We start from the raw sequence: 25403 nt of genomic DNA, 5'->3' as shown, positions 1-25403 counted from the left end.
CTCAGCTATGTTCATAGCAGCACTATTTGTAATAGCCAGAACCTGGAAAAAACCTAATGCCCGTCAACTGAAGAATGGATGAAAAAAAGTGGTACATATACACAATAGAGTACTACTCAGCAGAGAAAAACAATGAAAGCATGAAATTGGAAGGCAAAAGGATGGAACTAGAAAAAATCATCCTGAGTGAGGTAACCTAAACCCAAAAAGACAGTCATGGTATGTACTCACTCATAAGTGGGATCTAGATATAAAATAAAGAGCAATCAGACTACAACCCACAGAACCATGGAGGCTATATATATAGCATGGAGGTCCCTAAGACGACTGTGGCCTATAATAAATTTCGGTTTTACTCAATTACTGAGCAAACCTCAATGAAACATCTCACTATTAAGATAAGAATACATACTCTCTCAAGCTGATAATAGAAAAATTAATTAATTTAAAAAAATAAAAGAAAAAATTTTGAAATAATAAACAAACAAATATTTTACTAAGGTCAAAAAAAGGGAGACCTAGGGACTGATCATTCCTCTCCACATTCCATTCTTTCCCTAGTTTTATAAATTTTAAATTTTTTTATCAGTGGATTCCGCTGGAGTTTATCAGTGCATTGTGCTCGAGGATCCAATGCAGATAAGCACTGGAGGGCTCCTGTTGCAAATCACCCTCTGGAGCGATGGAAGGATCTTTTTACTAGCACGTGGAGGAGACCCGATCTAGTGTTGGTGTGGCCCCGGAGTTTGGTTTCTGTCTTTCCTCAGGACAATGAGGTTCCTCTTTGGATTCCTGAGCACTGAATGTGCCCTGTGGCTGCTGATGAAGCCCAACATGACAGAGACCTAATGTGTCTCCATGAAAAAAATCTACCCTTCTGATGCCAATAGAGATTGAGAGCCCAATATGGCCAGCTTTGGCAAGCATTAATGTAAGCCTAGGAACTGTAGCCATGAGATTGGATTCTCCAGAAGAGCTGCCAGCTAAAGTCATGCTGAGATCAAGAAAAACGGGCCTTGGCGGTTCGTGTTCCTGGAATTGTATCCATGCCAGTGGGTGTCCACACAATCCAGAAGAGAATTTGACATTGCTGCTGCGCTGTTGCTGTTATAACAATGGTGCACACCACTGCTACTGTTTCTGGGATTACCATTTCATAATTGCTTACTACAGCTAGCACAGTGGAGATCCTGGCAGCAAAAGTAGCTACCACAGTTAGTTAATCTTTCATTGTATTGGGCGTGAGAAATTTAATTCATTAGTTATATACATCTCAATTGGCTTTGAAAATTATAAACGTATAAACAAAAGTTCCAGTTGCTTTTGGGATACTATCTTACAAGGACTTCAATGTACAGTATCTCTCATTAAGGAAGGGAATGGCTCAGTTGCCTTTAGCCTACTGGCTATGGGTGAGATAGGACCTCTGTTGGTCTTTTCTGTATCAAACACACAGATTGCAAGCCCAGTGCCACTGTGAGATCTTTGGCAGCAACTAACCATGCAGCTCACACATGATTGAGCCAGTATGATAATGAGTATTCAGAGACGGGTAATACCTGGGGGGCACTCAACATCCTAAGACAGAGCACCTGTGTGGCCTGGGCAGGCGTCTCCATGATGGGTAAGGTGACCAGCTGACATCCCAGCCAACCCAAGTCAGAAGCTCATTTTTTAATAAAAGGGGGACCTGCAGGGTCCTGGACCCCGTTTTGGGTAACTGTTGCCTTGCTTGCAGACCTTGACCTTGATATCCTCCCAGTGATAATTCCCTGCCAGATTCCACCATCTTGACTGCTTAAGGGAAGTTCCTTGTGTGTGTATCCTAAATAAAGGGCGTTAACAGCTTAGGTGCAAGATTGTAAAACATCAGTAGCGAATTTCTACCCTCTGGGGTCCTCCCATTGTTCTGTAAGCCTGTATTTAAACTCCTACCTCCTTCAAGAAATGACATTCAACATTAAAATTAATATATATATTAATAATAATTATATATATAAAAAATTGATTGAATACTGCAAATGTAATCTATGAATACCACAAATGTGATTAATATCATGAGTGTAAGTGATGAATATCATGAGTGATGAGTGTAACTTAAAAAAGTAAATAAATAAAAAAATTTACAAAACAATAATGGTACCATTGAATGAGGGCTTGGAACCAGGAGCTAACTGACTGGAATTAGCCATCGAGAAGTCAGGAATACAAATAGGGAAGTTGGACAGGAAGGAGGAGGGAGGGACTTGTTAATCAAGAGCTCTCTTTGACCTGGGACATGTGGATAGAAAGTGTGCTGGCTGCCTATCCGGTAAGAAAGGGAAGGTCAGCTGGTCACTCCTCCTGTGCTTCTTTGTGGTAATGTTGTGTTCCCCAAAATATTGTGCACCCTAATAAACTTATCTGGGGTCAGAGACAGAACAGCCACTAGATACAAAGCCTGCAAAATGGTGGCACACACACCTTTAATCCTAGCACTCCAGAGGTAGAAATCCCTCTGGATCTCTGTGAGTTCAAGGCCACATTGGAAAGAGCCAGGCATGATGACACATACCTTTAATCCCAAGAAATGAGCCTTTCATCCCAGGGAGTGTTGGTAGAAAGGAAAGATATATAAGGCATGAGGACCAGAAACTAGAAGCATTTGGCTGGTGAAGCTTTCAGGCTTTGGAGCAGCACATTTCCGCTGAGATTCATTCTGGATGAGGATTCAGAGGCTTCCATTCTGAGGAAACAGGACCAGCTGAGGGATGGGCAAGGTGAGATTGCTGTGGCTTGTTCTGCATTCTGATCTACCAGCATTCACCCCAATAACTGGCCTCAGGTTTGATTTTATTAATAAGACTCTTATGATTCATGCTACACTTCTTTGATCTATAAGGTTTTGACCCAATATCTGATTCTCTAGTTTTCATTGGTAATGGAGCCATTGGTAATGGAGCCATTGGTAATGGAGCTCAGCTGTGTGTGAGCTGTAGGTTTCATTGCTGCCATAGATATAAAAGTGGCGCTGGGCTTCCAATCTGTACGTTCGACACAGGAAAGAACAAAGTCCTAACCCGCCCATAGCCAGTGCATTAGGGCAACTGAGACATTCCCTTCCTTAACGAGCCTTACTGCAAATTGGAGCCCTTGTAAGATGGTATCCCAATAGGAAGAGGACTCAAGTTTTATTAATTTTATAACTTTTAAAGCCAATCAAAATGCATATTACTGCTGAATTAAATTTATCATACCTAGTAGAATGAAGGAGTAATTAACTGTAGTAGCTACTTTTGCTGCCAGCGTCTCCACTTTACTAGCTGTAGAAACTAAGTGTGAAATAGAAATCCCAGAAACAGTAGCAGCACTGGCTGATATCGCTGTAGTAGCAACAACAGCTGCAGTGAAGTCAAGATGTATTTTGGAGCATGTGAGCACCATCTGTGTCTACAGCCATGGTCCTCTGGCATGGACCCAACTCCAGGAACATGAACCACCAAGGCCCATTTTCCTTGATTCCAGCGTGACTTAAGCTGGTAGCTCTGCAAAAGAACACCTAAGAACCACAAAGAATGACAGAGACAGCATACAAGAAGCAGAAGTAACAGTCTCGTTACTGTTACATTTCAAGCTCACAAATTTTAAGGTATCTTTCAAAGGGGGCTAGATGAATTCCAGGGGGCCATAAATGTTGTACAAAGCCATTCCTGAAAAGGTAGGTGCTACATCAGCGTGAAGAGGATGGCAAACATGAAAAAGCTCTGCTGGCATGGTACTGTTAACAAATGGAGGTCAGTGACCACACTACCAAATGTCAGGGTTGCCCTTTAATCTCCAAGGTGCCTGAGTGACATGTTCTCAAACATTCTTGAAAAAGCAGTTACCATACATTCCCTTCTGAAGAGACCAACCACATGGCTACAGTTCCTAGGTTTACATTAATGTTTGTCAAGGTTGGCGGTCTTGGGCTCTCAATCCCTACTGGCATCAGAAATAATATTTTAAACTGCACCGTTTTTCTTGTTAGCTCAGTTTATTAATTAATTGATTGCTTTATTTATTTATTAGTTTATTTATGTATTTATTTATTTATATATATATATATTTTTTGTGTGTGTGTGTCTGTGTGTGTCTGTGTTGTGTTGATTTTCCACAAATCTCAGCTGCAGATGCCTTGTGCTGGTTCTGGCATCCACCATTCTTAGCTTCTTAGCTGCTTCTTGGTCTTTTGAAAACAGCCATAAACTACAGTAGCTCCCCAGTAAGGGGTGGGGGGTCTGGAAAGCACAGGTTTGTAATGGCATTTCTCCCCAGGGATTCAGACAAACCAAGTGCAGGAGAGAAGGCTCCACACTTCACAAACTGCTGTGGTATTTGAACTGCCAAAGTCCTACTCTGCTACTATGGTGCCTTTCACCCATGATCATTACTCTTTCCTACTAATTGATACATGCAAATATTCAACCAGTTTCATGTTTCTTGAAGTATGTTTGACGTACATTAATATTGGCCACATGTTAATACAAGAGTATGGATCATGGCTTGATGTACTTGGGATGCCTTAGCTCAAGTAGTATTGCATAGGCTTCTTTCACTCATCCTGTTGGGGTTGGGGGCACTGGAGGTCTAAGAAAAGCCTGTAGTGATGCAGTCCATTCATTCTGAACTGTAATTACCTCAGGTCTCGTTGAAACAAATAATCTAACAACACTGGAGAAAGTGTCTTATTGATTTTTCTTTAATTGTTTTTCATTAGTTGTTTTTTGAGAGATTCTTTCTATGTGTTTGATCATATTTATCCCTGTCAACTATTTCTCAACTCATTCCCCCACATTCCTACCCACTTAATTTTGTGTCTTCTTAAAACAACAACAACAAAACGTTTCTTTAAGACCAAAGTGTAGTGCCAGATATCCTTGGGTGTTTGTTCTTCAGCTGGAGCAATGTCAACTTCCCAGACCTACACTCTTAAAAGGAAATTGTACTTCCTTTCCCAGCAGATAACACTTGTCAATAGGTACTGGACATAGACCGGGATTCTGTGCCCAGCTCCCACTTCCATGCTGGGATTTGGTCTGCCTTGGGCTTGCACAGGTTTGTTTTCTTTTTCATGGTGTTGCATTTTGAGTGAGTTCATATGTGCTACTGCCCTACTGTGTCCAGAAGTTCCTTGTATTCCTCCACCACCTCAGATTATTATACTCTTTCTTTGTCCTCTTCCTCAATGATCTCTGAAGCCTGTGAGGGGAGGATGAGGTTCCCTTTAAGGCTGAGCATTCTTCTGTCTCTTATTCTCTGCACCTTGGCCAGTTGTTGGCCACTATGTTAACCACCGTTTACTCCATTTCAGAGCTCCTTAGATGAAGAATAAGAGATACATTGATCTACGGCTGTAATGATAAGTCAGTTTAATACTATGTGCATTTACAGTATAACATAACAGTAATAAGTTCTCCCCTAGGGCCTATGACTGCTAGCTGTATGTTCTTGGTCTGATAATGGTGCTAGTATGGGTTTCCTCTTGTGGAAAGAAACTTAAATCCAATCAAAAAGTGGTTGGTTACACCAATACTATTTGAGCTACTAAAACACCAATGGCCAAGTGTTATGATGATCATTGTTGTAGCTGAAAGTTTCATAGATAGGTGTGACTGGTGATGACTGTTCTCCTTTGGTAGCCTGCATAGCATCTACCAGCACATGAAAAGAGGCCAGTAGGAATTAAACATTTAGATCATTACCAACTTGATTCTGCCATGTTCTATGACTCAAGTATGGGCAACTTCAATAGTAGGGTTGATGAAAATAAAAGACCAAATGTTATGACATTATGATTTTTCCTGTTATATAAATCAATTTTAATAAATTTTACATTTGTTCAATATGTTAAATAAATATATTATAAGCTTGTAGTTTAAGGTACTTTAATTTTTCACTAGTGAAATTTATTAGAATATTATGATTTTTTGCTATTGTGTAAATTAATTTTGATTCATTTTAAATTTGTTCACTGCTAAATAAATATTTTATGTGCTTCAATTTTTTGCCTTATATGTTTTAAATGTTTATCTACAATTTATTTAATTTTTAAAGTTTTAGAAATGAAAAAAAATCACATCCTTTCCTTCTCTATTTCTTTCCCTTCCATATCCTCTCCTCCTGGATGCCTCTCAAATTTATGTTGTCTTTTCCTTGATCATCACATGCACACACACACACAAACACACACACACACAAACACACACACACACACACACACACGCACAAATATATAAATACAATGTTTCCAGTCTATTTCGTGTTGCTTGTATATGTATTTGATTTCAGAGCTGACCACTATATTGATAACCAGTTAAAAGGGTGATCCCTGGGGAAGACTAATTCTTTAGCAGTCTGACGTTCTTTGTTTAGAGTTGAAACCCTATGAGATTTCCCCCTTCAAGTTAGCATATTGATTGGATTGTCCTTATTCAGGTCTTGTTTAGGCAGTCATATTGTTGAAATATCATGGGTGAAGCTTCCCTTTCATTTCTGGTTCCTACAATCTTTCCTCTTCCTCTTAATGATGCTCCCTGAGCCTTAGGCGCAGGAGTTTTGTGTGTGTATCTTGGGGCTAGAATCCGCACAATCACTTGTTCTCTGACGTTGAGTGGTTGTGGTTTTCTGCAATGGTCTCTCTCTGTTGCAAAGAGAAGCTTTTTTTGGTGAGGGGTGAGAGCTACACTTTTTTGTAGGAAGTGGAATTCACTTAGGAATTGTACTGATTTAGTCAAGTGGTAGTACTGCATTCTCCTTTATGACACATGCCCTCACTAGCCCCAGCTAATTTCCTAGCTTACAAGTACCTGGCATGATTTTCGTGCTGTTGAGTAGGCCTAATTTTAATTAGAGAGCTGTTGGTGCGGTTTCAGCAGGAACAGTGGAACGTACCTATTGGGGAGTTCCGATGACGAATTTTTAGACAATAACAGATTCTTGAGCTGAGCCATGAGTGTGGTTGGAAATTGAAAGTGAACCGGAAGGGAAGTAGGCATTTCTGTTCGCAGAAGTCCAGTGGCTTCCAAAACAGATGAAATGTGGTCTGAGGGATGGTGTGACTACAAGCAACTTCCAGGAAAACAAGCGCAGGGATGGCATGACTACAAGCGACTTCCAGGAAAACAAGCGCCTTCTTGGAACCATCCCAGTGATGGCAACCATAGATTAATTAATGTTGTGCCAAAGAGACCGCCTCTGGGAGACAAGAGATCTTCTCTGCTAGCCAAACCCAAGGAAGGAGGCTACAGTAGATACTACTGTCATGTTGATTACCAAGAATGGGGCAAGGGCCGCTGTTTTACTCAGGATCCAAGAAGAGCCCCACCCTACAAAAGAGGCCATTATGGCTACCGATGGTCAAGAGATGAGTATTCCACAAGCCAACAGCCTCAATACAGGGCCATGAGAAACGGCTTTAGAAGAAAACGTTTCTATTCTTCCCATTATTCAAGACAAAGCTCTGCCCATAAACGGGGCGCTCCTTTTTTGAGAGAATCACGTGTGGGCGGGAAGGACTCCCTACACAGCAGATTTGGATCCAGTCTCAACAGTAGAAGCAGGATGCGCTCCTTCCATCAGTCTCGACAAAGATGTAAAGAGAGAGCCATCCAGTTTTTGAAAACATCAAGAGATACTGTGCCCTCAAGTTCTTCCTCCAAGGTGTTAAAAAGCCCCAGCCGGCTGACTGAGAAGGAAAAGGCTGATGCTGCAAGCAAGAGGGCTAATGAAAATCCCAAGCAGTCAGAAGAAAATAACTTGGCTGAAATTTCCGAGTTTGAGACGGGATCCAAGGAACCATTACGTATCAACCAGACAGAAGAACCTGAATCAAACACAACAGCTGGCCCAGAATTGTGTGAAGACAGCCAGCTTAGCATTCGCTCAAAAGCTATTGCATCAAAAATCACTGAGATTGAGAAGGTTTACCGACAAGTCTGTGAAACTTTCGGGATGGTGGTGGAAAGGCTGGTTGAAAAGGATCGTTCGTTAGAAAAATCTATACAGTTTGCAATGAAGCAGAGTTTGCATGAAATAGGTGAGCATCGTGTTGAAGAACTCAAGCATTTCATTATGGAGTATGATAATTCTACTCCAGATTTTGGAGACCCTTTTTAGAAGAATTAGGGCTCGGTTCAAAAAATTGTGTAAAAGCTTCTAGATTTCTTACCTTTGGATTGTTTGCTCACCTTTGATGCATGGGGGTGAAGCTTGGTCCTGCCTCAACTGAATGGAAGTACTAACCCTTTTGGAGGAGGGGATGGGGGGAGGGTTTGCTGTTCCCCAATGGAAGTACTAACCCTTTTGGAGGAGGGGGTGGGGGGAGTCTTGGCGGGAAGGAGCGAGGAGATGGAGGAGGGATGTGAGGATGATCTGTTGTTGGTATGTAAAATGAATAAAAACATTAAAAAATAAAGCCAGTTCATGTACACGGCATAAGTTCTGGTCCCATTGCCAGGGGAGAGGATGAGGGGAGCTTGGGGGGAAGCAGGATAAGTGGAGGGAGGGTGAACAGTGATTGATATGTAAAATGAAAAAAACATAAATAAAAATTTAAATAATAAAAGAAACGTGGCAGAAGACAGCAAGGCCAGCTGAGCTCCCCTCACCTTGTAAGTGAGTCAGTGAACAAGTGAAGAGACAATTAGGACATCCCACTCACTTCTTGAACCTTCCTAGCCTAGCACTGAGCCACAATTCAAAATTTGTAACAATAGGTACATTAAAAATCACGGTTTTAATTACTGCCCAATTTCATTATCTCCTTTTTTGAGTCAGGGTTTCACTATCTAGATAAAGCTGAACTGAAAACCATGTGTAGTCTGGCCTCAAACTCACAGAGATCCCCCTGCCCCTGCTTCCTTTATTCTGAGATTAAAAATATGTGCCAGCATCTTCAGTATTCTGTTGGTTATAGCCAAGATGTAAGTGCTGCTGTTGCATACACTTTGTCCTTTGGTCCTCCAGCTTACAATTAAAAAATGACATGGAGACATTATTAATTATAGGCTCAGCCTATCGCTTATGCTTGTCTCACTAGCTCTTATAACTTAAATTAACCCATTTATATCAATCAATGTTGTGCCTCATGGCTTTTTAAACTCTCTTCCATCTTGCACCTCCTGTTTCCTCTCCACGTCCCCTGGTGTCTGTCACACGCCTAGATTCATCTCTCTTGCTCTCTTTCTTCCTGGAAGTCCTGTCTAACCTCTTTCTGCCTAGCTATTGGCCATTTGGCTCTTTATTAAAGCAATCAGAAGGTGCCTTGGCAAAGACACATCTTTACAGTGTACAAAATAATTATTCCACAATACATGCTTAGCAGTATATTGCTAAGTTCTTCATTGTCGTACTTTGGTGTCACAGCTGGCTAGGTGTATTTGTTGTTTCCTTCCCTTGGCTGCTTGCACAGCACCCAGTACTATGAAAACTAGTCCTCAGGGTGCAGACTTTCAGATCAGATCAAGCTTGGATCTTTTCAGTCCTGTGTCTGAAGTATATGGTATTTTCAATAACAGAGACTTATCTGCAACTTCTGTGACACAGCCAAGGGCAATGTCCATATCCCATATTGTAGCAGGAATCTTAAAAGTTCTTATTAATAAAAACAAACCCGGGACTAGGTATTAAGGTGAATGCTGAAAGATCAGAGAAACAGAAGCCACAGTCACCTCAGCTTGCCAATTCTCAGCTGATCCTGTTTCCTCAAACTGGAAGTCGCTGAGTCCTCAGCTGAATGGATCTCAGCTGAACTGCACAGCTCAAAATCCTAAAACCTTAACCAGCTCTAGTTCCTGGTTTTTATGCCTTATATACTTAGATGCTTTCTGCCATTACGTGCTGGGATTAAGGTGTGAGTCACCATGCCTGGCTGTTTCCAGTGTGGCCTTGAACTCACAGAGATCCATCCAGATGGATTTCTACCTCTGGAATGCTAGGATTAAAGGCGTGTGTGCCACTGTTTTCTGGCCTCTATATCTAGTGGCTTTTCTGCTTTCTGACTCCAGATAAGTTTATTAGGGTACACAATACTTTAGGGAACACAATACCACCACATTTCCCCCCCTTTTTGTATAAAATTAAAAAAGCTTATAACTAATACAAGAAAAACTATATCCAATAAGTATATACAATATATACAGTCAAGAATTACATTAATGATGTCTAGTCCATTAACATTTGACAGATTCAAACGAAAAACTCCATTAATATATAACAATGTCCAGTCCATTAACATTTGACAAATTCAGACAAAAAAATTCATTACTTATCCTATTTAAAACAAGTAGTTACTTTTTAAAAGTAGATTCAATAACAGACCTTTATATCTTATCATCTCCATATTCTATCTTTTTTTCATAATAGATTCAATAAACTACCTTTTGTCATTTTTATGTCTTCCCCTTTTCTTTTTAGAGTAGATTGAATGATCTACCCATTTATCCTATTATTTATTTTTTTCCTCAGAGTAGATTAAATGATCTACCGCATATCTATATTCTCTTTTTTATCTTTTTTAAAGAAACACTCTGAATCTAATCTCCTTGTTCAGCTTTTTTTCTTGACCATTAACAATTAACAACTTGTAACCAACCATCATAAGCAATGACAATATCCATAAGTCATTAAACAACCAAAAACCTCCCATCCCAACTCTTGGGAATGTGGGCATCATTTTCTTAAAATTACTTCCTGCTTTCTGGGGGGTGAAGACATCTTTAGGGAATCCTGAAAAGAAATTTTGTGGTTAATTGTCAAGTCCTGTATCATTTGTCCAGTTACTGCATAATGAGAATGTACAGGGCTTGTTTCAAGTCCTTGTTCAAGTAGTCTGTCAGGTTGGATCATCTCAGCTAGCCATCTCAAAATTGTCCTGAACAGTTTGTAGTCCAAAGTCGATCTTTCTGTGGTGTTAAACAGCTTAATGGCTTTACCATAGTCCATATGGAATCATTGTTGTGGGGTGCCATCATTGTTTTGAAGATTTCAAAGTTGCTTTTAGGTATGGTAATGGTTCTGTACAGAATTTGTGTGTGTGTGTTCCGTCTCTGTGGTTTGGAGTAATCACAGTCTGATAAATGTCTGTCTCTCGGAACCATGAATGTTCTACCCTAGAAGACAATATCTTCACAGCCATTTCTCCCCACCATTTGACTTGCCAAATTTTTCCAAACTGACCTTTGCTGATGCTTTCTTGTAACACAACGGTCCCGAAAATTCTTCTCTGAACAAGCAGCAGTAAACCTTTCATCCCAGGTAGCAGCCATCACTGCAGTCACCAACACGATGAGAAGCAGCCAGCAACTCAGAGCAGCAGATGCTGCCTCCATGGTCCCACTGCCACTGTTTGTGGCTGTGCCCCGGCCAAAGCTTCTCCTTAGCAAGCCTCCTAGGCCCGCCTCAAACTCCAGATCCTCCTGTCTCTGCCTCCATTAGCAAATACTATGGGAATGTACAACCACAACTAAGACATAGAAATATAAGAGTGAAACATTTGATAAATCTCCTTTAGGGGTGACAAGGTTTTTTTTTTTCTTTTATTTATTTTTTATTGTTTCTGGAATTCACTAGTTAGGAATCTGAACAGAAAGAGTGAAGGTCAGTGAGAGATTCTGCCTCAAAAATTAAAATAAGTTGAAAATCTGGTAATTAGAAAAAGTACATTAAGCAGAAGAACAGCCAGGTATGCTGGCATTTGCAGGTGGGGTATAGCCAAATCATTGAGAAACAGATTGAATCATCAGCAGGAATGAACCTACTTTGTCTTTACTATAAGATGGCTTTCAAGCCTAAGATGGAGGCAGCCTGGTTCATCAGCTGGGGAGATGGTTCAGCACTTAATAGCCCTTGCCACTCTTGCAGAGAAGCAGCATTCCCTTATCAGCACACAAATGGCAGCTCCTAAGGGCCTAAACCTCCAGTCCAAGTGATAGGATGCCCTCTTCTGGCCTCTCTGTGAACTGCATGCCTCTGTTACAATTAGGTGCCTGTAGGGGAAACATTCAAACTCATGAAATAAAACAGATAGTTTTAAACATACAGAAAACTTAAAAAATGATTAGCACATATATGTTTATATGATGATTGTTTTACCTGAGTGTATATTAGAGCACGGTGTATGTGCCTGATACCCACAGTAACCAGAAGACCTTGTCAGATCCCCAGGGACTAGAGTTACAGACAGCTATGAGTCACAATGTGGATGCTGGACATAGAACCTCAACCCTTTGGATGAGCAGCCAGAGCTCTTAACCACGAAGCCATCTTCCCAGAGTGCCCCCATCCACCACATTACTATTGTTTTTATTTATTTATGTATTTATTTTTGTTTATTTAGACAGAGTTTCTCTGTGTAGTCCTGGCTGTCCTGGACTCAGGCTGCAGACCAGGCTGACCTAGAACACAGAGATCTGGATGCCTTTGCCTCCTGAGTGCCGGGATTAACGGCATGCAGCACCACTGCCCAGCCACACATTATTTTAAATTAAGTATTTACACAAGCTTTTGTGTGTGCCAGGCTATCCTCTAACTCACTGAAGGTCATTTGAAACCTCTGATCCTCCATGACTCTATCCTTTAAGTGCTGGATTTATAAGCTTGTGCCACCATGCTTTGTTTACTTGGGTCTGGGAATCTAAAACCAAGGCTCTGTGCTCCTGCACTGTACCAAATGCACTACATTCTCAGCCCTAAGCATTCTCCATACATACCCTGCTTCTGTGTATGAGTGTTTTGCCTGCATATGACTGTGTACCTGGTACTTACAGAGGCCAAATAGGGTGTCAGAGCCCCTGGGACAGGAGTTACAAATGGTTGTGAACCACCTTGTGATTGCTGGGAATTGAACCTTGGTCCTCTGGAAGAGCAGTCCTTACTCTTAATTGCTGAGCCATCTTTCTAGCTCTCCTAAGCATTCTTTTCTAGCAAGGAGAGAGCAAAGGATTTCTGCCACTGGAGAGCCACACAAAGCCATTTAGGTCTATGCCTGTCCAGGCAATCGACAGGGTAAAAGGCTTTAGACTTGTGAATGGCCATTACTCCCTAAGAAAAAAGAGAAGAAAAACGAAGCAAATCAGGAAGGGCTTCTGCAGACCAGTGAAGACCTCTTATCCAAGCCAAGGGGTGTCTGGGGAAATTTCACTTGAGAGGTGATAGGAATTCCAACCAGGCCCCCACGGTCCTGCATGCCTGGCAGGACACTCAGGCATTTCCACCTAGTCATTTCCGGGTCATATGTACTGCATGACCCATGACCCTGTGGTTGTGGAAGCACGTGGCACAGCCACGTGATCTTTGAGCATGCGTGGAATAGCCACATGAACCTGTGTGCACAGATGAGACTTGGCCTTTAAAAGACAGGCCCCATGTTCTCTGCCCCCTTCACACACGAGTCCTTTCAGCAGGCATGATCACATCTATCCTTTTCTCCTCATCTTAATAAAACTCTTATTGGTGGATTCTGTCCTGTTTCCTGACTTTTCCCCACTCGGTAAGAGGGCACTAAAAACCATCAGGAGGAGTCACAAGCTCCTTCCCTTCCCACTTCCTAAGAGATGTAATGGCAGCCTGAGTGTTTGCCCCTCCTCCAAGCATCCCTCTCCTGGAGAAGGCAATGGGGACATTGTGAATTTTCTTGCTGCCCTGGAAAGCAAAGAAAGACACCTCCTTGTCCAAGAAAAAGACCCTCATGGGCTCCAATGTTCTCTTTCCCCTCCTCTCTGATTTATCTATTTCTACCCAAACAGCCAGGAAGTGAGTGAGAGATAAACAAAGCCTGTGAAGTCAGGGCCTTTGAGCCAAGGCTGGGCACCTCAGCAGGCCCTTGGTCATAAGGGGAGCCTCAGCTGGGAAAGAATACTGGGGGTTGGGATTGTAGGGAATGGAGGCAGAAAACTCCACACTGATGGAGGCTTTTAAATGTCAGTTGAGGGGCTGCTGGTGTGCCTTGGCATGTCTGAGAACCTGGGTTCCACCCACAGCTCCTCATAAAATAAGCCATTTTTAACCACTCCTGCCTTGGGATTTCAGTGCCTTTACTCTTTTACTTTCTACCGAGGATCAGGTTTCAAAAGGATACTCCTGATTGAGACATCCCTAAGGAAACCAAATTAAGGAAATATTATAGAGAAGCCTGTTGCAAACAGGAGTTTCCTTCTGTCGTGATTCTGATGGGTGAACTCCTAGGCTTTTACTGGTGCTTGAGACAATGCCCTGCCCAATGCCTAGAGATAGTAAACAACTACTTGGGCTACTGCCTTTCACATGTAAAAAACCGGAAGCTAACTCACCCTCCATCCCAAGCCCTCAGGAGAATTTCCCTACCCTAATCTCCCTGGGGCCAGTTACTAGGTAAGTCTGGCCTTGCCCACTGAAACCACTCAAATTAGCCAGTCATTAACCTGAGCACCTATCCTAACCCCCTTCTTACCTATACACATCACAACAAAGGGGCTTTTTTACAGCCCGGTACCCCATGCCTTCTTCATATCAATCCCCACCCTGCCCACCCTAGTGTGAATCTGACACCCCCACACAGATATACATGCAGGCAGAACAACAATGCACATGAAATGAAAATAAATGAAAATTTAAAAAAAGTATTGTCATCTCCTGAACTATCAGGCTCACTTTACCTCCTAAATAAAAGACTACCCTAATGCAGGATGTGTGTCTGTAATTCCAGCAGTTTAAATTTGGAGGCAGGAAGATCAGGATTTTGAAGTCACCTTAGTTTCCACAGACAGTTCCAGACAAGCATGAACTACAGGAGACCCTGTCTCAGGTGACAAAACAAACAAACAAACAAAAGTGGCTTTATCTGGGACTGGGAGGCTTGGACCAAACCTAGGACCTTACATACGCTAAGCATTCTTCCAAACTTGGCTGGCTATTTTTAGTTCAGTAAAATCATGAAGCAAATGAAAAGACAAGAGGGAAGTCCTATTCCTTCTGTATTTCTGGCCTGAGGAATCGTCCGAAAAAATTTTTAATGTTACTCACTTCTGTACAATGAATGAAAACATGCATCCAGACCTAGTAGGGAAATAATGGTGTTGTTTGTTTACCTTTGATTGGCAGGCTGGGATGGAACCCAGGACCTCCTGCATGCTAATGTAGTACTCTACTACACCTGTTACCCATGTGCCTCTTGAGAAGATTTAGTGTCTTTACTTTGGTTTTGAGACAAGATCTGGCTACATAGCATTGGCAGACTTCTGCTGCCTCTGCCTTCTGAGTGCTGGGGTAATGGATGTGGGTCACCAGGTCTACCTCACACGCATTCATCGAAATGATATTAGTTAAAAGTTTAACTAAGCACCTAGACAGCTACTTACTGACAAATAAACAGAATAGGAATGCATGCACAGATGATTCAGACCTACCACCACTGGAGTAACTGAGCTAACTAAGGTCTCCTTGTGCAAACAACACAAAACGCCAAGCAGGCCATAGGGAAAAGACCAACAGCACTTTCAGGGCCACAGGGAAGACAAGGAGCTCTCACCATGCAGCAAAGGTGTTAGTATAGGTGAGGGTGGGAAGACAGTCAGAGCTGTGTAAGGGCCATATGTGAGATTCTCTAGACATGAACTGGTCCATTTGTAAATGCATTAATTGGGTGGGAATATGCCAGAAACACTTGTATCAAAGCAAGATTCTTCACTTCCATGTAGTTGCACTATGTAACACTTTTATTGTGACTGACTACAAATTGCAGTTTCCGGTTAACTGAAGTTCCAAGCTTTGGGCAGGGTGTGTGTGTGTGTGTGTGTGTGTGTGTGTGTGTGTGTGTGTGTGTGTCTGTGTGGGGGATGTATGTGATTCTGTGGGGTGTGTGTGGGTGTGTGTATTTCTGTGGGAGGGGTTAATGTGTGTGTGTGTGTGTGTGTGTGTGTGTGTGTGTGTGTATTTCTGTGGGGGGGAGTGGGGGGGTGCGCACACACAAACCTATGTTAAAGATTCTATGAATCTAATTAGTTTGTTGAAATTTCTGGTACTTAGGAAGAATAGGAAGCATGCAAGACCTGAGACAGATTATCTTGGGCTGTCTTTACCCCATTAAGAGCCACCTAATGTTCACCTCTGTAGGACCAATTGCTAAATGGTCTTATTAATAAAAATCCCAGAGATAGATATTGGGGTTAAACGCTGAGAAATCAGAAAAGCTGAAAGAAGCGAACCATGTTCTTATCACTTGGAGATCCTCTGCCAAAGAGAACTACTTTCTGTATACCCATGCCTATAGGCCTTCTGTTCTGACATGTCATTTCCTTTCTCTGCCCAGCTACATCACTTTCTCTGGCCAGCTCTGTCACTTCCTGTCTGTCTGTACAGACCTGCAGACCCTTATGGTTAGTGCTGGGATTAAAGGTATACCCCACCATGCCTGGCTCTGTTTGCAGTGTGGCCTTGAACTCACAGAGATCCAGAAAGATCTCTGGCTTCCAAATGATAGAATTAAAGGCTTGTGCTACCATTGCCTGACCTCTATGTTTACTATAGTGGCTGGCTTTGTCCTCTGATCCTCGGGTAAACTTTATTGAGGTACACAGATTAGATATCACCACATTACCACTTTTTATTGTCTAAAATTAAAAAGAAAATAAAGTTATATCTAATATAAGAAAACCTATATACAATAAGTACAATAAGTATGAACAATATATACAAGCAATAAATGCATCAACAATGTCTGTTTCATTTGCATTTGACAAACTCATTGAAAATATTCCACCATCTATCTTGGTTTTGTGAATCCAAAGGATTCTATCCAATTTACCTTCTATCTGAATTTGAATTACCAACACTATCTTTTGATGTCTTTCAAACTTTCACACTTTATACCTCTTAGTGAATTTCTTTTCAGAATTTCTTTTTTTTTTTAAGATTTATCTATTATGTATACAGTAAGCCTGCAGTCCAGAAGATGGCACCAGATCTCATTATTAATGGTTGTGAACCACCATGTGCATGCTGGGAATTGAACTCAGGACCTCTGGAAGAGCAGCCAATGCTCTTAAATTCTGAGCCATCTCTCCAGCCCCATTTTCTGAATTTCTTAACAAAGAAATCTATAACTGTAACTATCTAATCTTCAACACCCTGAAAGTCCCCATAAGAAATTAAGATTACCTAGGAAGTGCAAATATGCGAATTCCAAAAAATGTGAGTAATGACAGAAATAGGCAGCTGCCTGAACACTCACCGGAGTTTACTATGCAATGTTGGGGTTACATTTTCAGTCTACAGGCTTAGCACATCTGACAGACTCCTCTGTGAAGCAGGATTTTCGAAAGAGCCTTCCTACCTTGTCTTGGCATGGATCAGCACTCCTTTGTTTTGTGTCCTGCTTGTCCATTTTGGATAGCATACTGTCAGCAGTTGATGTGAGGGCACTTTCTTGCCCAGTGGCTAACTTTTGCCACAATGAAAGTAAACTCCATATGGAGTTTCTTCAATGCCCATCTTCTCTGAAATAGATTGGTGCTGCCAGGAGCATAGTCATTAAAAATATGAAAAAAAATTATGTTATTAAACATTTTAAATGTCTTATTCCATAGATCTCTGAAGTGTTTGAAGATAATCTGTATCTGTCTACTTAAATTATATTTCTGCTTGTAAACATACCTAATATGACTACAAGTTCAATTGTAATGACTAACTACTAAGTTTCATTTCTTTATATCCTAAAAAAAAGTTTTGAGGACTTGCAAATTGCATTACATTGTAAAATGAACTCTATAAGTACAATATCTTGAATGAGATTAGAAATATACATACAGTATTTTCCTTTTTTTTTTTTTTTTTTTTGGTTTTTCAAGACAGAGTTTCTCTGTGTACCTTTGTGCCGTTCCTGGAACTCAGTTGCTAACCCAGCCTGGCCTCGAACTCACAGACATCTGCCTGGCTCTGCCTCCTGAGTGCTGGGATTAATGGTGTGTGCCACCACTGCCCAGTTACATACAGTATTTGCTAACAAAATCAATCTCAAATTTGTATCTATATATAATTTGTATACAATATACAAAAATCCAATCCAACATAAAATATTAAAAACTAGTAGTTGCCTTCTAAAAGTAGATACAATAATGGAAGTAGATTCAGTAACTGACCATTTATCTACATCATATCTATATCCCTTCTTTTTTTCTTTTCAATAAGTTGCCCTTTGTTCTATCATCTCTATGTCTTTTTCTTTCAGAGCAGATTCAATAATCTACCTCATATTTATATTCTCTTTTTTCTTTTTACTTTTTTCTTTTCTTTTAAACAAGAACCTACCTACAAGATTTATTTAATCTCCTTTGTTTAGCCTTTCTGGCCATTAACATTAACAACTTGTAACCAACCATCCTGAACAATGACAATTATCCAAAACCCATAGAGAGAATGAAAACCACCCAACCCACCTCTTGGGAATGTGGGCATCATGTTCTCAAAATTAATTCCTGCTGTTTGGGGGCAAAGGCATCTTTAGGGGATCCTGAAAAGATAAATTTTGACTGAATTGTCAAGTCCTGGGAGAAGTAGCTATATCATTTGTTGTCCAGTCTCTGCATAATGCGAAAGTGCAGAGCTTATCTCAAGTCTTTGTTCAAGTAGTGTGTGAGGCTGGATCATCTCAGCTAGCCATTTTAGTATTGTCCTGGGTAGTTGGTAGTCCAAAGTCGATCTTTGGTTGATGTTTGTTAGCTTAGTGGTATTATTATTGTCCATGTGAAATAGTCATTATGGGGCCCCATCATATTTTTAGACACTTCAAACTTGCTTTTAGGTGTGGTTATGATTGCCTACAGAAAACTGATAGAGGCTCAAACACAAAAACATGTACAGGCAGCCAGCTGTCTGTGTTATTTAAGATTTTTGGAAGTTGCTTACAATTTACTTCCTGTTTACTTAGGTATTATATCCTTCTGGGGTCTTTGATGTAGTTGAAGACCAGATAGTTATAATTACAGTTTTCCTTAGTTATGATGAATGAAAAAATAAATAAGAAATTTTAGGCTCACAAATATAGGACAGATAGAATATTTTCATTGATTTTGCCAATTACAAATAGTCTAGATATTATAACTGTAATTCTTGTTTGATAACTGTTCTATTATATGCAATTTTACTATGTGAAAGTTGAAGCTTTCCTTTGTTATTAGCTAGAAAAGGGGAAGTGCTGTGGGATGTCTTTCTGTATGCTGTGAATATGTGTTGCTCTGATTGGTTGATAAATAAAGCTGCATTTGCCTATGGCAGGGCAGGATGGAGCCAGGTGGGAAAATCTGAGGGAGATAGGGAAAGGAAAAAGGAGGGGCAGGAGAGACACTATCTTGCCGTCTAGGGAGCAGCATGTAATGGCACACAGGTAAAGCCATGGAACACATGGCAACATATTTATTAATAGAATGGGCTGATTTTAGTTCTAAGAGCAAGCTAGTAAGAAGCTTGAGCCATCACCATGCAGTTCACAATTAATATAAGCCTCTGCGAGTTTACTTGGTTCTGAGTAGCTGTGGGACCAGGAAGGACACAGGAAAACTTCAGGCTACACACCTCTCTGTCAGAACTCACATCTCTGTACTATCAAATGAAATCCTTTTGGAATAAAGCAACAGATCACTACCTTCCTCCACCCCAAAGGCTAAGAATATTATTAAATGATAATTATTGAGCCTATAATAGATTTTACCTAGCTTGCTTCAATCTCCCATACTTGATGCTCCCATCAATAGAACTGGGGCAGAGAGAGAGAGAGAGAGAGAGAGAGAGAGAGAGAGAGAGAGAGAGAGAGAGAGAGAGAGAAGGGCAGTGGTGGCACATGCCTTTAGAAATGCATCAACAATAGTTATGCAATGAGCACTGAATTCTTTTTCTATGTCCTATCTTATGTCTATTGTTCTGGGTGTGCTAACAAGCACATATTCATAATCCTATATTGTTAATGCATCCAAAAGGTTTTGAAAACCCTAATTCAATATATTGCAAGTCTATCATAGGATTTTATCATTCCTGGTTTTTCTAATAGAATTTATTGCCAGGTGGTGGTGGCTCACTTCTTTAATCCCAGCACTTAGGAGCCAGAGGCAGGCAGATCTCTGTGTTTGAGGACAGCTTGGTCTACAGAGCTGGTTCTAGCACAGCCAGGTCTATATGTTGAAAACCTGACTTGAAAAAACGAGAGAGAGAGAGAGAGAGAGAGAGAGAGAGAGAGAGAGAGAGAGAAGTAAATTTAATACCAAAGAGGAGAGGAGAAAGACCACCAACCCGAGTCATCATTGCCAAATTAATTGAAGGAAGCTTTTTTATTTTTATTTGTGTACATGGGCTGCCCTCCCCTAAGTTGGAGTTCAAGAGGTCAACAATGGACATGAGGAAGTTTTTATAGCTTAGAGGTGGGGGCTTTCCAAAAGGGTGGATCTGGTGGACAAAGTAGGTGGGGTTACAGGAACAGAACAAAAGCATAACACGTTAATCAAAACAGTCTCCTCAAACAAAGATATAGTTGCAAGGTGGGCATAACAACTTAGTTATAGCAACAGGTAGTCATAACAACCTTTTGAAAGAAAGATATGGTTGTCTTTTCTTGGAGCATTCCCTACAGAACCATGTGTAGGTACGGTTACAGGTGAGATATAGCCCAATCCTTGAGAAGCAAAGGTTTAATCATAAATAGGAATGAACATAGTTTGCCTTTATTATAAGATGATCTGTAAATCTAAGATGGAGGAAGGCTGAGTCATAAGTAGCCCAGGCTATTCCCAAATTCACTATGTATCCAAGGATGATCGTGAATTTCTGATCTTCCTAACTCCACCCCCTATGTGCTGGGGTTATATTCATGCACCACCATGCTTGATTTTTGTGGTGCTGGGAATCAAATCCAGGACTTCCTGCATACTTGGTAAGCAATCTACCAAATGAACTATCTCTCCACAAAAGCTGTTCTTGCATTGACAGGGGAAGATCTGGCTTGAACATTGTACTCAATTGTAATTTCTAGCTGGCTATAGACTGCTGTGGAACAATCTCTGTACACTGTAAATATGTATTGCTCTCATTGTCAATAAAAAGCTGATCGGCCGATAGCTAGACAGGATTTTTGGGCAGAGAGAATGCTGGGATGGACAAGGGCTGAGTCTGAGTGTCCTTGTCAAAATACAGAGGGAGCAGGACATGGAGGAAATGAGGTAACAGGCCATGAGCCATATGGCAGCACATAGATGAATAGAAGTGGGTTAATTTAAGTTCCAAGGCCTAGTTTCTGTGTGAGATTTTTTGCGGGGTGGGGGAAATGGCTGTACAAACTAAAGTCTGACTACAATAGACAGACACAGGTCCTCCCAGTAACTTTCTGAAACATGATGTGTTATCCATATTCTTCTTTGATTCAGGCAGTCAAACCGTTGGAGCAAAAAGAGTATTCATCCTGATCTAATCAAAGGCTGAGCCATATGTAGTTCCTTAACTGACATAGTGAAATAATAAGGAAATGTAAAGATATAGGGGCTAATGTAGAGATGTAGGGACTGGGGTATATATTAAGCTTGAGGTTCAGTTCTCAGCACATTCACCCAGAATAGGATGCAAATATTTAATGATATACAAATATGTTGTCAATATTTTTATAAAATGAACAGAATAACTTACAGAGCCACTTGGATGAGATATTTTAATTAAACTATTCCTCACTTGCTTGGCCTGGTGGTGCAGACTTATAACTCTGGCTACTGTGGAGATAAAGGCTGGAGGGGAGGAAGTTCAAAGCTGGCTTGGGCAACTTAGCCAGACCCTGTCTCAAAACAAATTTTTGATTAAAAAGAGCTAGGGATGTAGTTCAGCCAGCTCAGGCTACAGTGTGAGTCCTTTTTTCAGAAACAAGAAAATGAAAACATGGTGTGGTCTGAGTGTTTTTTTTAAACATTCATCAGTCAATGGACATATGGGTTGTTTCACACTTGAGGTCATGTGAAAAATGGTATCAGGAACAGTCATGGACGGAATTTTTAGTACAATGGGCTGCTTTCAACCAAATAAGAGAAGGACAATTTGAGTGGAGTTACAGGACGATCAGATAGAAAGAGGAAATCAGGGGTACAGGGTAGAGTGGGGAGAGGGGGAATGAACAAAGTAAAATGAGACACATCTGTAAAAATGTAATTTCATCAATAATGAAGGGCAACATTTAGTCTGCTAATTAAAAAAATCAACACTAAGAAGTGGTAGCACACATATTCAGTTCCAGTACTTAGGCAGATGCAGGTAGATCTCTGGGTTTGAGGCCAGTCTGATTCTACAGAGGGAGGTCCAGGACAGATCTCTGGGTTTGAGGACAGTCTAATTCTACAGAGGGAGGTCCAGGACAGCCAGGGGTACACAGAAAAACCCTGTCTCTAAAAAAATAAAACAACAAACAACAACAAAAACGTTTAACAAGCACAGAGCACACATAAGAAAGAAATATTTATTTTGGTTTCTTGGCTCTGTAGTAGAGCACAGGTGCCATGATGACAGGAAGGGGAAATGGGGGGAAACATAAGTGGGGAGGGCAATGATGGTGTGTGTGGGGGGGTAATGTATAGGGTGGGAAAGCCAGCAGGAGAGTGAATGGATAATGACTTCTTTGGTGTTTGAAAGAATCCATAGGCAGATTTATTTCTCATAAGCTTTCTTTCTTTTTTTTCCTTTTTTTTAAATATATTTTTTTTATTTTATTTTACAATCCTATTCAGTTCTACATAACAGCCACAGATTCCCTTGTTCTTCCCCTTCCTGCCCCCCTCCGCTTCCCCCCAGCCCACTCCCCATTCCCACCATCTCCAGATCAAGGTAACCCCCGGGGACTGAGATCGACCTGATAGACTCAGTCCAGGCAGGTCCAGTCCCCTCCTCCCAGACTGAGCCAAGCGTCCCTGTATAAGTCCCAGGTTTCAAACAGCTATCTCATGCAACGAGCCCAGGACCTGGTACCACTTCCTAGATGCCTCACAAACAGATCAAGCCAATCAACTGTCTCACCTATTCAGAGGGCCTGATCCAGTTGGGGGCCCCTCAGCCTTTGGTTCATAGTTCATTCGTTTCCATTTGTTTGGCTATTTGTCCCTGTGCTTTATCCAACCTTGGTTTCAACAATTCTCGCTCATATAAACCCTCCTCTTTCTCACTAATTAGACTCCCAGCGCTCCACCAGGGGCCCAGCCGTGGATGTCTGCATCCAGATTCCTCAGTCATTGGATGGGGTTTATGGCACAACTATTAGGGTGTTTGGCCATCCCATCACCAGAGTAGGTCAGTTCTGCCTGTCTCTCGACCATTGCCAGCAGTCTTTTGTAGGGGTATCTTTGTGGATTTCTGTGGGCCTCTTTAGCACTTTGTTTCTTCCTTTTCTCATGTGGTCTTCATTTACCATGGTCTCCCATTCCTTGTTCTCCCTCTCTGTTCTTGATCCAGGTGGGATCTCCTGCTCTCTTTCCCTCGACCCTTGCAGTTCATTGCTCTCACTCATGTCCAGGCTGTTCATGTAGATCTCATCCATTTCTCGGTGTCTTTCTTGGGGTCCCGTTTTCCAGGTAGCCTCACTGGTGATGTGAGTAGCAGTCCAGTCATCCTTGTTCCACATCTAACATCTTCCTATGAGTGAGTACATACCATATTTGTCTTTCTGAGTCTGGGTTACCTCACTCAGGATGATTTTTTCTAGATCCATCCATTTGCCTGCAAACGCCATGATGTCATTGTTTTTCTGCTGAGTAGTATTCCATTGTGTATATGTGCCACAATTTATTTACCCATTCTTCAGTTGAAGGGCATCTCAGTTCTTTCCAGGTTTTGGCTATTACAAACAATGCTGATATGAACATAGCTGAGCATGTGCTCTTGTGGTATGATTGAGCATTTCGTGGGTATATGCCCAGGAGTGGTATAGCTGGATCTTGGGGGAGATTGATTCCCAATTTTCTTAGAAAGCACCATATTGATTTCCAAAGTGGTTGTACAAGCTTGCATTCCCACCAGCAGTGTAGGAGAGTTCCCCTAGTTCCACATCCTCTCCAGCATCAAGTGTCTTCAGTGTTTTTGATCTTGGCCATTCTGACAGGCATAAGGTAGTATCTCTGAGTTGTTTTGATTTGCATTTTCCTGATGATTAGGGATGTTGAGCAATTCCTTAAATGTCTTTCAACCATTTGAGTTTCCTCTGTTGAGAATTCTCTGTTTAGTTCTAAAGCCCATTTCTCAATTGGACTGTTGGTCATTTTGATGTCTAATTTCTTGAGTTCCTTATATATTCTGGATATCAGTCCTCTGTCAGATGTTAGTTTGGTGAAGATCTTTTCCCATTCTGTAGGCTGTCACTTTGCCTTGTTGACTGTATCCTCTGCTCTACAAAAGCTTCTCAGTTTTGCCTGGCGGTGGTGGCGCAAGCCTTTAATCCCAGCACTCGGGAGGCAGAGCCAGGCAGATGTCTGTGAGTTCGAGGCCAGCCTGGGCTACCAAGTGAGCTCCAGGAAAGGCACAAAGCTACACAGAGAAACCTTGTCTCAAAAAACCAAAAAAAAAAATAAATAAAAGCTTCTCAGTTTCGAGGTCCCATTGATTGATTGTTTCTCTCAGTGCCTGTGCTACTGGTGTTATATTTAGGAAGTGATCTCCTATGCCAATGCGTTCAAGACTACTTCCTACTTTCTCTTCTAGCAGGTTCAGAGTAGCTGGATTTATGTTGAGGTCCTTGATCCACTGGGACTTAAGTTTTGTGCACAGTGACAGATATGGATCTATTTGCAGCCTTCTACATGTTGATATCCAGTTATGCCAGCACCATTTGTTGAAGATGCTTTCTTTTTTCCATTGTACACTTTTGGCTTCTTTGTCAAAAATTACATGTTCGTAGGCGTATGGGTTAATGTCAGGGTCTTCAATTCGATTCCATTGGTCCACATGTTGGTTTTTATGCCAATACCAAGCTGTTTTTATTACTGTAGCTCTATAGTAGAGCTTGAAGTCAGGGATTGTGATGCCTCCAGAGGTTGTTTTATTGTACAGGATTCTTTTGGCTATCCTGAGTTTTTTGTTTTTCTATATGAAGTTGAGTATTATTCTTTCCAGGTCTGTGAAGAATTGTGTTGGTATTTTGATGGGGATTGCATTGAATCTGTAGATTGCTTTTGGTAAAATTGCCATTTTTACTATGTTGGTCCTGCCTATCCATGAACATGGGAGATCTTTCCATTTTCTGACATCTTCTTCAATTTCTTTTTTCAGGGACTTAAAGTTCTTGTCTTATAGGTCTTTCACTTGCTTGGTTATTGTTACCCCAAGGTATTTTATGTCATTTGTGGCTATTGTAAAGGGTGATGTATCTCTGATTTCATTCACACCTTCTTTGTCCATTGTATATA

At 41.2% G+C, this 25403-nt stretch overlaps 1 pseudogene; it reads left to right on the top strand.

The window, feature by feature from the left end:
- The first annotated feature begins 7422 nt into the window (after nt 1-7422).
- LOC143270824 (periphilin-1 pseudogene) lies at nt 7423-8136 on the top strand (annotated as a pseudogene).
- The last annotated feature ends 17267 nt before the right edge of the window (nt 8137-25403 follow it).

Source organism: Peromyscus maniculatus, chromosome X, assembly GCF_049852395.1.
Source record: "Peromyscus maniculatus bairdii isolate BWxNUB_F1_BW_parent chromosome X, HU_Pman_BW_mat_3.1, whole genome shotgun sequence".
Taxonomy (NCBI): Eukaryota; Metazoa; Chordata; class Mammalia; order Rodentia; family Cricetidae; genus Peromyscus; species Peromyscus maniculatus.
This window is presented reverse-complemented; position numbering and strand designations above follow the sequence as displayed.